Raw genomic sequence first — 16,336 nt, forward strand, 5'->3', positions numbered from 1 at the left:
CAATTGCCGCCTCTCTAGGTTAAGCAGGAAGTCGTAGTGAGGACCAACCTGAGCAAAGAGCACAATTCCTCACGTTACACTGGTAGTCGTCGAAAGAGGAATTGCCAACTATGCCTGGCTAAGGCCTTCCCTGGGTTAAGGAACCAGCCACACTTAGACGCCTTTAAAGGAAAATTTATTCAGCGAAGTTCCCATTGTTTGGCGATGGTCAACCTTTGCAGCGCCAATACTGCAGGGACATAGGTTTGCTGCTTACAATGCTAGGTGATCCTGCATACAGAAGCAGGCGTTTCCCTTTGGAAGCTTGGATCCCGGTTTCTCAGGAGCAGCTTCCAAGGCCCTGCTATAGCCCAGCATCTGTCCTCTGTCCCTACGCCTGGGTAGGAAGCCAGTATTTTAGCCTGAGAAGCAGGGCTCTTGCATCTCTGGAGGAGAGCTAATCCTGCAGCCCACGTTCGTCCTGGGAAACCGCAAGGCGACCCTTGGCCTCAGTGTAGTGGCGAAATTGCCGCCGGACAGGTCTTGCCTGCCGCGGTTTCCGTGAGTTCTCCACCGTTTTCGGGCTTAAATGGAGAGCGAGGAGAGCTTTCGCCTCTCACAGAACTCTGGCCTCCGCACTGTTTGCCATGCAACTGCACTCAAGACCACACGTCTCCTCCCGACCTGCTGAGAAACAGGCATCCGCGTAGGCCCTTGTTAACATTTCCTGGCGTGCAGAGGCCAAGGCGACACGCTGTCCTCTTCCTTGGAAACCTACGTTGCCACAGCTTGCCAAACGCTACCGAAGGCAGTCCTAACAGGTCTCGTGTGCTGCGCAACTTTGATTCGGTTACGAAAAGCCACCTGCATTGCGGTGAACACTCTGCTCAGCGTTCTTTCCGGGAGCTCACAGTTGCTCCCTCTCTAGGTTAAGCAAGGTGTCGAGGTGAGGTCCAGACTGAGCCAAGAGCACAATTGCTCACTTTGCAGTGGTAGTCGTCCTAAGAGGCATTGCCTACTACGCCTTGCTAAGGTCTTCGTTCTGTTAGGGAAGTCGCCACACTTAGACGCCTGTAAAGGAGAATTTATTCAGCGAAGTTCCCAGTGTCTTGCGACGGTCTCCCTTCGCAGTGCCAATACAGCAGGGACTTAGGTTTGCTGCTAACTAGGCTAGGTGACCCTGCATACAGAAGCAGGCTTTTCCCTTTGGAAGCTTGGATCCCGGTTTCTCAGGGGCTGCTTGCAAGACCCTGCTATTGCCCAGCATCTGTCCTCTGTCCCTACGCCTGGGTAGGAAGCGAGTATTTTAGCCTGAGAAGCAGGGCTCTTGCAACTCTGGAGGAGAGCTAATCCTGCAGCCCACGTTCGTCCTGGGAAACCGCAAGGCGACCCTTGGCCTCAGAGTAGTGGCGAAATTGCCGCCAGACAGGTCTTGCCTGCCGCGGTTTCCATGAGTTCGCCACCGTTTTCGGGCTTAAGTGGAGAGCGAGGAGAGCTGTCGGCTCTCACAGAACTCTGGCCTCCGAACTGTCTGCCATGCAACTGCACTCAAGACCACACGTCTCCTCCCGGCCTGCTGAGAAACAGGCCGCCGTGTAGGCCCATCGTAACACTTCTTGGCCTGTAGACTCCAAGGCGACACACTGTCCTCTTCCTTGGAAAACTACGGTGCCCCAGCTTGCCAACGCTCACGAACCAGTCCGAGCCCGTCTCGTGTGCTGGGCCACTTGCATTCAGTGAGGAAAAGCCACCTGCATTGAGGTGAACACTCTGCTCAGCGTTCTTTCCGGGAGCTCACAATTGCCGCCTCTCTAGGTTAAGCAGGAAGTCGTAGTGAGGACCAACCTGACCAAAGAGCACAATTCCTCACGTTACACTGGTAGTCGTCGAAAGAGGAATTGCCAACTACGCCTGGCTAAGGCCTTCCCTGGGTTAAGGAACCAGCCACACTTAGACGCCTTTAAAGGAAAATTTATTCAGCGAAGTTCCCAGTGTCTTGCGACGGTCTCCCTTCGCAGTGCCAATACAGCAGGGACTTAGGTTTGCTGCTAACTAGGCTAGGTGACCCTGCAGACAGAAGCAGGCGTTTCCCTTTGGAAGCTTGGATCCCGGTTTCTCAGGGGCTGCTTGCAAGACCCTGCTATTGCCCAGCATCTGTCCTCTGCCCCTACGCCTGGGTAGGAAGCGAGTATTTTAGCCTGAGAAGCAGGGCTCTTGCAACTCTGGAGGAGAGCTAATCCTGCAGCCCACGTTCGTCCTGGGAAACCGCAAGGCGACCCTTGGCCTCAGAGTAGTGGCGAAATTGCCGCCGGACAGGTCTTGCCTGCCGCGGTTTCCGTGAGTTCTCCACCGTTTTCGGGCTTAAATGGAGAGCGAGGAGAGCTGTCGGCTCTCACAGAACTCTGGCCTCCGCACTGTCTGCCATGCAACTGCACTCAAGACCACACGTCTCCTCCCGACCTGCTGAGAAACAGGCATCCGCGTAGGCCCTTGTTAACATTTCCTGGTGTGCAGAGTCCAAGGCGACACGCTGTCCTCTTCCTTGGAAACCTACGTTGCCACAGCTTGCCAAACGCTACCGAAGGCAGTCCTAACCAGTCTCGTGTGCTGCGCAACTTTGATTCGGTTACGAAAAGCCACCTGCATTGCGGTGAACACTCTGCTCAGCGTTCTTTCCGGGAGCTCACAGTTGCTCCCTCTCTAGGTTAAGCAAGGTGTCGAGGTGAGGTCCAGACTGAGCCAAGAGCACAATTGCTCACTTTGCAGTGGTAGTCGTCCTAAGAGGCATTGCCTACTACGCCTTGCTAAGGTCTTCGTTCTGTTAGGGAAGTCGCCACACTTAGACGCCTGTAAAAGAGAATTTATTCAGCGAAGTTCCCAGTGTCTTGCGACGGTCTCCCTTCGCAGTGCCAATACAGCAGGGACTTAGGTTTGCTGCTAACTAGGCTAGGTGACCCTGCATACAGAAGCAGGCGTTTCCCTTTGGAAGCTTGGATCCCGGTTTCTCAGGGGCTGCTTGCAAGACCCTGCTATTGCCCAGCATCTGTCCTCTGCCCCTAAGCCTGGGTAGGAAGCGAGTATTTTAGCCTGAGAAGCAGGGCTCTTGCATCTCTGGAGGAGAGCTAATCCTGCAGCCCACGTTCGTCCTAGGAAACCGCAAGGCGACCCTTGGCCTCAGTGTAGTGCCGAAAATGCCGCGGGACAGGTCTTGCCTGCCGCGGTTTCCGTGAGTTCTCCACCGTTTTCGGGCTTAAATGGAGAGCGAGGAGAGCTGTCGGCTCTCACAGAACTCTGGCCTCCGCACTGTCTGAAATGCAACTGCACACAAGACCACACGTCTCCTCCTGACCTGCTGAGAAAAAGGCATCCGCGTAGGCCCTTCTTAACATTTCCTGACGTGCAGAGTCCAAGGCGACACGCTGTCCTCTTCCTTGGAAACCTACGTTGCCACAGCTTGCCAAACGCTACCGAAGGCAGTCCTTACCAGTCTCGTGTGCTGCGCAACTTTGATTCGGTTACGAAAAGCCACCTGCATTGCGGTGAACACTCTGCTCAGTGTTCTTTCCGGGAGCTCACAGTTGCTCCCTCTCTAGGTTAAGCAAGGTGTCGAGGTGAGGTCCAGACTGAACAAAGTGCACAATTGCTCACTTTGCAGTGGTAGTCGTCCTAAGAGGCATTGCCTACTACGCCTTGCTAAGGTCTTCGTTCTGTTAGGGAAGTCGCCACACTTAGACGCCTGTAAAGGAGAATTTATTCAGCGAAGTTCCCATTGTCTTGCGACGGTCTCCCTTTGCAGTGCCAATACAGCAGGGACTTGGGTTTGCTGCTAACTAGGCTAGGTGACCCTGCATACAGAAGCAGGCGTTTCCCTTTGGAAGCTTGGATCCCGGTTTCTCAGGGGCTGCTTGCAAGACCCTGCTATTGCCCAGCATCTGTCCTCTGCCCCTACGCCTGGGTAGGAAGCGAGTATTTTAGCCTGAGAAGCAGGGCTCTTGCAACTCTGGAGGAGAGCTAATCCTGCAGCCCACGTTCGTCCTGGGAAACCGCAAGGCGACCCTTGGCCTCAGAGTAGTGGCGAAATTGCCGCCGGACAGGTCTTGCCTGCCGCGGTTTCCATGAGTTCGCCACCGTTTTCGGGCTTAAGTGGAGAGCGAGGAGAGCTGTCGGCTCTCACAGAACTCTGGCCTCCGCACTCTCTGCCATGCAACTGCACTCAAGACCACACGTCTCCTCCCGGCCTGCTGAGAAACAGGCCGCCGTGTAGGCCCTTCATAACACTTCTTGGCCTGTAGACTCCAAGGCGACACACTGTCCTCTTCCTTGGAAAACTACGGTGCCCCAGCTTGCCAACGCTCACGAAGGCAGTCCGAGCCCGTCTCGTGTGCTGGGCCACTTGCATTCAGTGAGGAAAAGCCACCTGCATTGAGGTGAACACTCTGCTCAGCGTTCTTTCCGGGAGCTCACAATTGCCACCTCTCTAGGTTAAGCAGGAAGTCGTAGTGAGGACCAACCTGAGCAAAGAGCACAATTCCTCACGTTACACTGGTAGTCGTCGAAAGAGGAATTGCCAACTACGCCTGGCTAAGGCCTTCCCTGGGTTAAGGAACCAGCCACACTTAGACGCCTTTAAAGGAAAATTTATTCAGCGAAGTTCCCATTGTTTGGCGATGGTCAACCTTTGCAGCGCCAATACTGCAGGGACATAGGTTTGCTGCTTACAATGCTAGGTGATCCTGCATACAGAAGCAGGCGTTTCCCTTTGGAAGCTTGGATCCCGGTTTCTCAGGAGCAGCTTCCAAGGCCCTGCTATAGCCCAGCATCTGTCCTCTGTCCCTACGCCTGGGTAGGAAGCCAGTATTTTAGCCTGAGAAGCAGGGCTCTTGCATCTCTGGAGGAGAGCTAATCCTGCAGCCCACGTTCGTCCTGGGAAACCGCAAGGCGACCCTTGGCCTCAGTGTAGTGGCGAAATTGCCGCCGGACAGGTCTTGCCTGCCGCGGTTTCCGTGAGTTCTCCACCGTTTTCGGGCTTAAATGGAGAGCGAGGAGAGCTTTCGCCTCTCACAGAACTCTGGCCTCCGCACTGTTTGCCATGCAACTGCACTCAAGACCACACGTCTCCTCCCGACCTGCTGAGAAACAGGCATCCGCGTAGGCCCTTGTTAACATTTCCTGGCGTGCAGAGTCCAAGGCGACACGCTGTCCTCTTCCTTGGAAACCTACGTTGCCACAGCTTGCCAAACGCTACCGAAGGCAGTCCTAACAGGTCTCGTGTGCTGCGCAACTTTGATTCGGTTACGAAAAGCCACCTGCATTGCGGTGAACACTCTGCTCAGCGTTCTTTCCGGGAGCTCACAGTTGCTCCCTCTCTAGGTTAAGCAAGGTGTCGAGGTGAGGTCCAGACTGAGCCAAGAGCACAATTGCTCACTTTGCAGTGGTAGTCGTCCTAAGAGGCATTGCCTACTACGCCTTGCTAAGGTCTTCGTTCTGTTAGGGAAGTCGCCACACTTAGACGCCTGTAAAGGAGAATTTATTCAGCGAAGTTCCCAGTGTCTTGCGACGGTCTCCCTTCGCAGTGCCAATACAGCAGGGACTTAGGTTTGCTGCTAACTAGGCTAGGTGACCCTGCATACAGAAGCAGGCTTTTCCCTTTGGAAGCTTGGATCCCGGTTTCTCAGGGGCTGCTTGCAAGACCCTGCTATTGCCCAGCATCTGTCCTCTGTCCCTACGCCTGGGTAGGAAGCGAGTATTTTAGCCTGAGAAGCAGGGCTCTTGCAACTCTGGAGGAGAGCTAATCCTGCAGCCCACGTTCGTCCTGGGAAACCGCAAGGCGACCCTTGGCCTCAGAGTAGTGGCGAAATTGCCGCCAGACAGGTCTTGCCTGCCGCGGTTTCCATGAGTTCGCCACCGTTTTCGGGCTTAAGTGGAGAGCGAGGAGAGCTGTCGGCTCTCACAGAACTCTGGCCTCCGAACTGTCTGCCATGCAACTGCACTCAAGACCACACGTCTCCTCCCGGCCTGCTGAGAAACAGGCCGCCGTGTAGGCCCATCGTAACACTTCTTGGCCTGTAGACTCCAAGGCGACACACTGTCCTCTTCCTTGGAAAACTACGGTGCCCCAGCTTGCCAACGCTCACGAACCAGTCCGAGCCCGTCTCGTGTGCTGGGCCACTTGCATTCAGTGAGGAAAAGCCACCTGCATTGAGGTGAACACTCTGCTCAGCGTTCTTTCCGGGAGCTCACAATTGCCGCCTCTCTAGGTTAAGCAGGAAGTCGTAGTGAGGACCAACCTGACCAAAGAGCACAATTCCTCACGTTACACTGGTAGTCGTCGAAAGAGGAATTGCCAACTACGCCTGGCTAAGGCCTTCCCTGGGTTAAGGAACCAGCCACACTTAGACGCCTTTAAAGGAAAATTTATTCAGCGAAGTTCCCAGTGTCTTGCGACGGTCTCCCTTCGCAGTGCCAATACAGCAGGGACTTAGGTTTGCTGCTAACTAGGCTAGGTGACCCTGCAGACAGAAGCAGGCGTTTCCCTTTGGAAGCTTGGATCCCGGTTTCTCAGGGGCTGCTTGCAAGACCCTGCTATTGCCCAGCATCTGTCCTCTGCCCCTACGCCTGGGTAGGAAGCGAGTATTTTAGCCTGAGAAGCAGGGCTCTTGCAACTCTGGAGGAGAGCTAATCCTGCAGCCCACGTTCGTCCTGGGAAACCGCAAGGCGACCCTTGGCCTCAGAGTAGTGGCGAAATTGCCGCCGGACAGGTCTTGCCTGCCGCGGTTTCCGTGAGTTCTCCACCGTTTTCGGGCTTAAATGGAGAGCGAGGAGAGCTGTCGGCTCTCACAGAACTCTGGCCTCCGCACTGTCTGCCATGCAACTGCACTCAAGACCACACGTCTCCTCCCGACCTGCTGAGAAACAGGCATCCGCGTAGGCCCTTGTTAACATTTCCTGGTGTGCAGAGTCCAAGGCGACACGCTGTCCTCTTCCTTGGAAACCTACGTTGCCACAGCTTGCCAAACGCTACCGAAGGCAGTCCTAACCAGTCTCGTGTGCTGCGCAACTTTGATTCGGTTACGAAAAGCCACCTGCATTGCGGTGAACACTCTGCTCAGCGTTCTTTCCGGGAGCTCACAGTTGCTCCCTCTCTAGGTTAAGCAAGGTGTCGAGGTGAGGTCCAGACTGAGCCAAGAGCACAATTGCTCACTTTGCAGTGGTAGTCGTCCTAAGAGGCATTGCCTACTACGCCTTGCTAAGGTCTTCGTTCTGTTAGGGAAGTCGCCACACTTAGACGCCTGTAAAAGAGAATTTATTCAGCGAAGTTCCCAGTGTCTTGCGACGGTCTCCCTTCGCAGTGCCAATACAGCAGGGACTTAGGTTTGCTGCTAACTAGGCTAGGTGACCCTGCATACAGAAGCAGGCGTTTCCCTTTGGAAGCTTGGATCCCGGTTTCTCAGGGGCTGCTTGCAAGACCCTGCTATTGCCCAGCATCTGTCCTCTGCCCCTAAGCCTGGGTAGGAAGCGAGTATTTTAGCCTGAGAAGCAGGGCTCTTGCATCTCTGGAGGAGAGCTAATCCTGCAGCCCACGTTCGTCCTAGGAAACCGCAAGGCGACCCTTGGCCTCAGTGTAGTGCCGAAAATGCCGCGGGACAGGTCTTGCCTGCCGCGGTTTCCGTGAGTTCTCCACCGTTTTCGGGCTTAAATGGAGAGCGAGGAGAGCTGTCGGCTCTCACAGAACTCTGGCCTCCGCACTGTCTGAAATGCAACTGCACACAAGACCACACGTCTCCTCCTGACCTGCTGAGAAAAAGGCATCCGCGTAGGCCCTTCTTAACATTTCCTGACGTGCAGAGTCCAAGGCGACACGCTGTCCTCTTCCTTGGAAACCTACGTTGCCACAGCTTGCCAAACGCTACCGAAGGCAGTCCTTACCAGTCTCGTGTGCTGCGCAACTTTGATTCGGTTACGAAAAGCCACCTGCATTGCGGTGAACACTCTGCTCAGTGTTCTTTCCGGGAGCTCACAGTTGCTCCCTCTCTAGGTTAAGCAAGGTGTCGAGGTGAGGTCCAGACTGAACAAAGTGCACAATTGCTCACTTTGCAGTGGTAGTCGTCCTAAGAGGCATTGCCTACTACGCCTTGCTAAGGTCTTCGTTCTGTTAGGGAAGTCGCCACACTTAGACGCCTGTAAAGGAGAATTTATTCAGCGAAGTTCCCATTGTCTTGCGACGGTCTCCCTTTGCAGTGCCAATACAGCAGGGACTTGGGTTTGCTGCTAACTAGGCTAGGTGACCCTGCATACAGAAGCAGGCGTTTCCCTTTGGAAGCTTGGATCCCGGTTTCTCAGGGGCTGCTTGCAAGACCCTGCTATTGCCCAGCATCTGTCCTCTGCCCCTACGCCTGGGTAGGAAGCGAGTATTTTAGCCTGAGAAGCAGGGCTCTTGCAACTCTGGAGGAGAGCTAATCCTGCAGCCCACGTTCGTCCTGGGAAACCGCAAGGCGACCCTTGGCCTCAGAGTAGTGGCGAAATTGCCGCCGGACAGGTCTTGCCTGCCGCGGTTTCCATGAGTTCGCCACCGTTTTCGGGCTTAAGTGGAGAGCGAGGAGAGCTGTCGGCTCTCACAGAACTCTGGCCTCCGCACTCTCTGCCATGCAACTGCACTCAAGACCACACGTCTCCTCCCGGCCTGCTGAGAAACAGGCCGCCGTGTAGGCCCTTCATAACACTTCTTGGCCTGTAGACTCCAAGGCGACACACTGTCCTCTTCCTTGGAAAACTACGGTGCCCCAGCTTGCCAACGCTCACGAAGGCAGTCCGAGCCCGTCTCGTGTGCTGGGCCACTTGCATTCAGTGAGGAAAAGCCACCTGCATTGAGGTGAACACTCTGCTCAGCGTTCTTTCCGGGAGCTCACAATTGCCACCTCTCTAGGTTAAGCAGGAAGTCGTAGTGAGGACCAACCTGAGCAAAGAGCACAATTCCTCACGTTACACTGGTAGTCGTCGAAAGAGGAATTGCCAACTACGCCTGGCTAAGGCCTTCCCTGGGTTAAGGAACCAGCCACACTTAGACGCCTTTAAAGGAAAATTTATTCAGCGAAGTTCCCATTGTTTGGCGATGGTCAACCTTTGCAGCGCCAATACTGCAGGGACTTAGGTTTCCTGCTAACAAGGCTAGGTGACCCTGCAGACAGAAGCAGGCGTTTCCCTTTGGAAGCTTGGATCCCGGTTTCCTAGGGGCTGCTTCCAAGGCCCTGCTATTGCCCAGCATCTGTCCTCTGCCCCTACGCCTGGGTAGGAAGCGAGTATTTTAGCCTGAGAAGCAGGGCTCTTGCAACTCTGGAGGAGAGCTAATCCTGCAGCCCACGTTTGTCCTGGGAAACCGCAAGGCGACCCTTGGCCTCAGAGTAGTGGCGAAATTGCCGCCGGACAGGTCTTGCCTGCCGCGGTTTCCGTGAGTTCTCCACCGTTTTCGGGCTTAAATGGAGAGCGAGGAGAGCTGTCGGCTCTCACAGAACTCTGGCCTCCGCACTGTCTGCCATGCAACTGCACTCAAGACCACACGTCTCCTCCCGACCTGCTGAGAAACAGGCATCCGCGTAGGCCCTTGTTAACATTTCCTGGCGTGCAGAGTCCTAGGCGACACGCTGTCCTCTTCCTTGGAAACCTACGTTGCCACAGCTTGCCAAACGCTACCGAAGGCAGTCCTAACCAGTCTCGTGTGCTGCGCAACTTTGATTCGGTTACGAAAAGCCACCTGCATTGCGGTGAACACTCTGCTCAGCGTTCTTTCCGGGAGCTCACAGTTGCTCCCTCTCTAGGTTAAGCAAGGTGTCGAGGTGAGGTCCAGACTGAGCCAAGAGCACAATTGCTCACTTTGCAGTGGTAGTCGTCCTAAGAGGCATTGCCTACTACGCCTTGCTAAGGTCTTCGTTCTGTTAGGGAAGTCGCCACACTTAGACGCCTGTAAAGGAGAATTTATTCAGCGAAGTTCCCAGTGTCTTGCGACGGTCTCCCTTTGCAGTGCCAATACAGCAGGGACTTAGGTTTGCTGCTAACTAGGCTAGGTGACCCTGCATACAGAAGCAGGCTTTTCCCTTTGGAAGCTTGGATCCCGGTTTCTCAGGGGCTGCTTGCAAGACCCTGCTATTGCCCAGCATCTGTCCTCTGCCCCTACGCCTGGGTAGGAAGCGAGTATTTTAGCCTGAGAAGCAGGGCTCTTGCATCTCTGGAGGAGAGCTAATCCTGCAGCCCACGTTCGTCCTGGGAAACCGCAAGGCGACCCTTGGCCTCAGAGTAGTGGCGAAATTGCCGCCAGACAGGTCTTGCCTGCCGCGGTTTCCATGAGTTCGCCACCGTTTTCGGGCTTAAGTGGAGAGCGAGGAGAGCGGTCGGCTCTCACAGAACTCTGGCCTCCGCACTGTCTGCCATGCAACTGCACTCAAGACCACACGTCTCCTCCCGGCCTGCTGAGAAACAGGCCGCCGTGTAGGCCCTTCGTAACACTTCTTGGCCTGTAGACTCCAAGGCGACACACTGTCCTCTTCCTTGGAAAACTACGGTGCCCCAGCTTGCCAACGCTCACGAACCAGTCCGAGCCCGTCTCGTGTGCTGGGCCACTTGCATTCAGTGAGGAAAAGCCACCTGCATTGAGGTGAACACTCTGCTCAGCGTTCTTTCCGGGAGCTCACAATTGCCGCCTCTCTAGGTTAAGCAGGAAGTCGTAGTGAGGACCAACCTGAGCAAAGAGCACAATTCCTCACGTTACACTGGTAGTCGTCGAAAGAGGAATTGCCAACTAGGCCTGGCTAAGGCCTTCCCTGGGTTAAGGAACCAGCCACACTTAGACGCCTTTAAAGGAAAATTTATTCAGCGAAGTTCCCATTGTTTGGCGATGGTCAACCTTTGCAGCGCCAATACTGCAGGGACTTAGGTTTGCTGCTTACAAGGCTAGGTGACCCTGCAGACAGAAGCAGGCGTTTCCCTTTGGAAGCTTGGATCCTGGTTTCCTAGGGGCTGCTTCTAAGGCCCTGCTATTGCCCAGCATCTGTCCTCTGCCCCTACGCCTGGGTAGGAAGCCAGTATTTTAGCCTGAGAGGCAGGGCTCTTGCATCTCTGGAGGAGAGCTAATCCTGCAACCCACGTTCGTCCTGGGAAACCGCAAGGCGACCCTTGGCTTCAGTGTAGTGTCGAAATTGCCGCCGGACAGGTCTTGCCTGCCGCAGTTTCCGTGAGTTCTCCACCGTTTTCGGGCTTAAATGGAGAGCGAGGAGAGCTGTCGGCTCTCACAGAACTCTGGCCTCCGCACTGTCTGCCATGCAACTGCACTCAAGACCACACGTCTCCTCCCGGCCTGCTGAGAAACAGGCCGCCGTGTAGGCCCTTCGTAACACTTCTTGGCCTGTAGACTCCAAGGCGACACACTGTCCTCTTCCTTGGAAAACTACGGTGCCCCAGCTTGCCAACGCTCACGAAGGCAGTCCGAGCCCGTCTCGTGTGCTGGGCCACTTGCATTCAGTGAGGAAAAGCCACCTGCATTGAGGTGAACACTCTGCTCAGCGTTCTTTCCGGGAGCTCACAATTGCCGCCTCTCTAGGTTAAGCAGGAAGTCGTAGTGAGGACCAACCTGAGCAAAGAGCACAATTCCTCACGTTACACTGGTAGGCGTCAAAAGAGGAATTGCCAACTACGCCTGGCTAAGGCCTTCCCTGGGTTCAAGAACCAGCCACACTTAGACGCCTTTAAAGGAAAATTTATTCAGCGAAGTTCCCATTGTTTGGCGATGGTCAACCTTTGCAGCGCCAATACTGCAGGGACATAGGTTTGCTGCTAACAAGGCTAGGTGACCCTGCAGACAGAAGCAGGCGTTTCCCTTTGGAAGCTTGGATCCCGGTTTCCTAGGGGCTGCTTCCAAGGCCCTGCTATTGCCCAGCATCTGTCCTCTGCCCCTACGCCTGGGTAGGAAGCGAGTATTTTAGCCTGAGAAGCAGGGCTCTTGCATCTCTGGAGGAGAGCTAATCCTGCAGCCCACGTTCGTCCTGGGAAACCGCAAGGCGACCCTTGGCCTCAGAGTAGTGGCGAAATTGCCGCCAGACAGGTCTTGCCTGCCGCGGTTTCCATGAGTTCGCCACCGTTTTCGGGCTTAAGTGGAGAGCGAGGAGAGCGGTCGGCTCTCACAGAACTCTGGCCTCCGCACTGTCTGCCATGCAACTGCACTCAAGACCACACGTCTCCTCCCGGCCTGCTGAGAAACAGGCCGCCGTGTAGGCCCTTCGTAACACTTCTTGGCCTGTAGACTCCAAGGCGACACACTGTCCTCTTCCTTGGAAAACTACGGTGCCCCAGCTTGCCAACGCTCACGAACCAGTCCGAGCCCGTCTCGTGTGCTGGGCCACTTGCATTCAGTGAGGAAAAGCCACCTGCATTGAGGTGAACACTCTGCTCAGCGTTCTTTCCGGGAGCTCACAATTGCCGCCTCTCTAGGTTAAGCAGGAAGTCGTAGTGAGGACCAACCTGAGCAAAGAGCACAATTCCTCACGTTACACTGGTAGTCGTCGAAAGAGGAATTGCCAACTAGGCCTGGCTAAGGCCTTCCCTGGGTTAAGGAACCAGCCACACTTAGACGCCTTTAAAGGAAAATTTATTCAGCGAAGTTCCCATTGTTTGGCGATGGTCAACCTTTGCAGCGCCAATACTGCAGGGACTTAGGTTTGCTGCTTACAAGGCTAGGTGACCCTGCAGACAGAAGCAGGCGTTTCCCTTTGGAAGCTTGGATCCTGGTTTCCTAGGGGCTGCTTCTAAGGCCCTGCTATTGCCCAGCATCTGTCCTCTGCCCCTACGCCTGGGTAGGAAGCCAGTATTTTAGCCTGAGAGGCAGGGCTCTTGCATCTCTGGAGGAGAGCTAATCCTGCAACCCACGTTCGTCCTGGGAAACCGCAAGGCGACCCTTGGCTTCAGTGTAGTGTCGAAATTGCCGCCGGACAGGTCTTGCCTGCCGCAGTTTCCGTGAGTTCTCCACCGTTTTCGGGCTTAAATGGAGAGCGAGGAGAGCTGTCGGCTCTCACAGAACTCTGGCCTCCGCACTGTCTGCCATGCAACTGCACTCAAGACCACACGTCTCCTCCCGGCCTGCTGAGAAACAGGCCGCCGTGTAGGCCCTTCGTAACACTTCTTGGCCTGTAGACTCCAAGGCGACACACTGTCCTCTTCCTTGGAAAACTACGGTGCCCCAGCTTGCCAACGCTCACGAAGGCAGTCCGAGCCCGTCTCGTGTGCTGGGCCACTTGCATTCAGTGAGGAAAAGCCACCTGCATTGAGGTGAACACTCTGCTCAGCGTTCTTTCCGGGAGCTCACAATTGCCGCCTCTCTAGGTTAAGCAGGAAGTCGTAGTGAGGACCAACCTGAGCAAAGAGCACAATTCCTCACGTTACACTGGTAGTCGTCAAAAGAGGAATTGCCAACTACGCCTGGCTAAGGCCTTCCCTGGGTTCAAGAACCAGCCACACTTAGACGCCTTTAAAGGAAAATTTATTCAGCGAAGTTCCCATTGTTTGGCGATGGTCAACCTTTGCAGCGCCAATACTGCAGGGACATAGGTTTGCTGCTAACAAGGCTAGGTGACCCTGCAGACAGAAGCAGGCGTTTCCCTTTGGAAGCTTGGATCCCGGTTTCCTAGGGGCTGCTTCCAAGGCCCTGCTATTGCCCAGCATCTGTCCTCTGCCCCTACGCCTGGGTAGGAAGCGAGTATTTTAGCCTGAGAAGCAGGGCTCTTGCATCTCTGGAGGAGAGCTAATCCTGCAGCCCACGTTCGTCCTGGGAAACCGCAAGGCGACCCTTGGCCTCAGTGTAGTGTCGAAATTGCCGCCGGACAGGTCTTGCCTGCCGCAGTTTCCGTGAGTTCTCCACCGTTTTCGGGCTTAAATGGAGAGCGAGGAGAGCTGTCGGCTCTCACAGAACTCTGGCCTCCGCACTGTCTGCCATGCAACTGCACTCAAGTCCACACGTCTCCTCCCGACCTGCTGAGAAACAGGCATCCGCATAGGCCCTTGTTAACATTTCCTGGCGTGCAGAGTCCAAGGCGACACGCTGTCCTCTTCCTTGGAAACCTACGTTGCCACAGCTTGCCAAACGCTACCGAAGGCAGTCCTAACCAGTCTCGTGTGCTGCGCAACTTTGATTCGGTTACAAAAAGCCACCTGCATTGCGGTGAACACTCTGCTCAGCGTTCTTTCCGGGAGCTCACAGTTGCTCCCTCTCTAGGTTAAGCAAGGTGTCGAGGTGAGGTCCAGACTGAGCCAAGAGCACAATTGCTCACTTTGCAGTGGTAGTCGTCCTAAGAGGCATTGCCTACTACGCCTTGCTAAGGTCTTCGTTCTGTTAGGGAAGTCGCCACACTTAGACGCCTGTAAAGGAGAATTTATTCAGCGAAGTTCCCAGTGTCTTGCGACGGTCTCCCTTCGCAGTGCCAATACAGCAGGGACTTAGGTTTGCTGCTAACTAGGCTAGGTGACCCTGCATACAGAAGCAGGCTTTTCCCTTTGGAAGCTTGGATCCCGGTTTCTCAGGGGCTGCTTGCAAGACCCTGCTATTGCCCAGCATCTGTCCTCTGTCCCTACGCCTGGGTAGGAAGCGAGTATTTTAGCCTGAGAAGCAGGGCTCTTGCAACTCTGGAGGAGAGCTAATCCTGCAGCCCACGTTCGTCCTGGGAAACCGCAAGGCGACCCTTGGCCTCAGAGTAGTGGCGAAATTGCCGCCAGACAGGTCTTGCCTGCCGCGGTTTCCATGAGTTCGCCACCGTTTTCGGGCTTAAGTGGAGAGCGAGGAGAGCTGTCGGCTCTCACAGAACTCTGGCCTCCGAACTGTCTGCCATGCAACTGCACTCAAGACCACACGTCTCCTCCCGGCCTGCTGAGAAACAGGCCGCCGTGTAGGCCCATCGTAACACTTCTTGGCCTGTAGACTCCAAGGCGACACACTGTCCTCTTCCTTGGAAAACTACGGTGCCCCAGCTTGCCAACGCTCACGAACCAGTCCGAGCCCGTCTCGTGTGCTGGGCCACTTGCATTCAGTGAGGAAAAGCCACCTGCATTGAGGTGAACACTCTGCTCAGCGTTCTTTCCGGGAGCTCACAATTGCCGCCTCTCTAGGTTAAGCAGGAAGTCGTAGTGAGGACCAACCTGACCAAAGAGCACAATTCCTCACGTTACACTGGTAGTCGTCGAAAGAGGAATTGCCAACTACGCCTGGCTAAGGCCTTCCCTGGGTTAAGGAACCAGCCACACTTAGACGCCTTTAAAGGAAAATTTATTCAGCGAAGTTCCCAGTGTCTTGCGACGGTCTCCCTTCGCAGTGCCAATACAGCAGGGACTTAGGTTTGCTGCTAACTAGGCTAGGTGACCCTGCAGACAGAAGCAGGCGTTTCCCTTTGGAAGCTTGGATCCCGGTTTCTCAGGGGCTGCTTGCAAGACCCTGCTATTGCCCAGCATCTGTCCTCTGCCCCTACGCCTGGGTAGGAAGCGAGTATTTTAGCCTGAGAAGCAGGGCTCTTGCAACTCTGGAGGAGAGCTAATCCTGCAGCCCACGTTCGTCCTGGGAAACCGCAAGGCGACCCTTGGCCTCAGAGTAGTGGCGAAATTGCCGCCGGACAGGTCTTGCCTGCCGCGGTTTCCGTGAGTTCTCCACCGTTTTCGGGCTTAAATGGAGAGCGAGGAGAGCTGTCGGCTCTCACAGAACTCTGGCCTCCGCACTGTCTGCCATGCAACTGCACTCAAGACCACACGTCTCCTCCCGACCTGCTGAGAAACAGGCATCCGCGTAGGCCCTTGTTAACATTTCCTGGTGTGCAGAGTCCAAGGCGACACGCTGTCCTCTTCCTTGGAAACCTACGTTGCCACAGCTTGCCAAACGCTACCGAAGGCAGTCCTAACCAGTCTCGTGTGCTGCGCAACTTTGATTCGGTTACGAAAAGCCACCTGCATTGCGGTGAACACTCTGCTCAGCGTTCTTTCCGGGAGCTCACAGTTGCTCCCTCTCTAGGTTAAGCAAGGTGTCGAGGTGAGGTCCAGACTGAGCCAAGAGCACAATTGCTCACTTTGCAGAGGTAGTCGTCCTAAGAGGCATTGCCTACTACGCCTTGCTAAGGTCTTCGTTCTGTTAGGGAAGTCGCCACACTTAGACGCCTGTAAAAGAGAATTTATTCAGCGAAGTTCCCAGTGTCTTGCGACGGTCTCCCTTCGCAGTGCCAATACAGCAGGGACTTAGGTTTGCTGCTAACTAGGCTAGGTGACCCTGCATACAGAAGCAGGCGTTTCCCTTTGGAAGCTTGGATCCCGGTTTCTCAGGGGCTGCTTGCAAGACCCTGCTATT

The sequence above is a fragment of the Leucopleurus acutus genome, assembly GCF_964270905.1.
Source record: "Leucopleurus acutus genome assembly, chromosome: 6".
Taxonomy (NCBI): domain Eukaryota; kingdom Metazoa; phylum Chordata; class Mammalia; order Artiodactyla; family Delphinidae; genus Leucopleurus; species Leucopleurus acutus.